The 1,180-nt window shown below is 39.0% G+C and overlaps 1 protein-coding gene across 1 annotated transcript in view; it reads right to left on the bottom strand.

The window, feature by feature from the left end:
* Positions 1-352: 352 nt before the first annotated feature.
* The window catches only part of LOC123420902 (NAD(P)H-quinone oxidoreductase subunit 2 A, chloroplastic), a 6,887-nt gene continuing 6,059 nt past the window's right edge, over positions 353-1,180 (bottom strand). The window contains exon 2 of the mRNA XM_045107466.1: positions 353-1,180. This exon is cut by the window's right edge and continues 3,718 nt beyond it. The gene's annotated coding sequence lies outside the window, so the exon portion shown is untranslated.

Here is a 1,180-nt window from a genome sequence, read left to right on the forward strand (position 1 = left end):
ATTTTCTATGAGGAACTACTGAACTCAATCACTTGCTGCCGTTACTCAACAGTTTTCTGTTGAGGTCTATCCCGTAGAGGTAGTCAAATTGGATCAGTGATCGATTTCTAGGTTTCGTCGTAAACCTAATTGGTTACTTCCAATTACGTAAATCAATAGTTCAAACCGCACTCAAAGGTAGGGCATTTCCCATTGATATAGGAACTTTTGTACCAGAAACAATAGTATCTCCAATTATAGCCCCTCTGGGATGTAAAATATATCTCTTCTCACCATCCCCATAGTGTATGAGACAAATGTATGCATTTCGATTAGGGTCGTATTCTATGGTTACGATTCTACCAGATATGTCTTTTTGATTCCGTCGAAAATCTATTTTACGGTATAGGCGCTTATGACCTCCCCCTCTATGCCTTGCGGTAATGATTCCTCTGGAATTACGACCTTTACCACAACGGTGCCGTCCATGGATCAAATTATTTCGTGGATTGGATTTCACTTGCCTGTCTACGGTTCCCTTGCGTGTGCTCGGGATAGGTGTTTTGTATAAATGTTTCGCCGTATTATTAAGTATTCTCCTTTAGTTTTTTTCTCTATCTAGAAGTGGAATAGAATAACCCGGTTGAAGGGTAATGATCATACGTCTGTAATGCATTGTATGGCCCAGAATAGGTCCTATTCTTCTACCTTTTCCAGGTAGTCGATGGCTATTCACAGCTACCACCTTAACACCAAAGAAGAGTTCGACCCAATGCTTTATTTCTGTCTTAGTGAATCCCGATTCGACATTAAAAGTATATTGATTCTTTCCCAATAAACGAAGACTTTTTTCTGTAAATACTGCGTATTTGATTCCATCCATAAATCGACTTTCCCTCCTATGCTCTGAGTTCCAGTATCGATAAGAATTCGAGTTCTTATTGTTCTTATGTTATGGTATGAATATACCATACCAATTCGTTATGTATGGATGATGGATGAGATTCCATGGATAGAGAGCCAGTTCCAATAGACTTATGGAATGTTCCCGTTCGTGTGCATCCAGCAGGAATTGAACCCGCAAATTTACCAATTATGAGTTGGGCGCTTTAACCATTCAGCCATGGATGCTTAACAGGGATCATCGTACATCGTAAATAACCAATTTTCATATAGAAAGACATATCATAGAAAAATGAAA

The sequence above is a fragment of the Hordeum vulgare genome, unplaced genomic scaffold (assembly GCF_904849725.1).
Source record: "Hordeum vulgare subsp. vulgare unplaced genomic scaffold, MorexV3_pseudomolecules_assembly, whole genome shotgun sequence".
NCBI classification, from domain to species: domain Eukaryota; kingdom Viridiplantae; phylum Streptophyta; class Magnoliopsida; order Poales; family Poaceae; genus Hordeum; species Hordeum vulgare.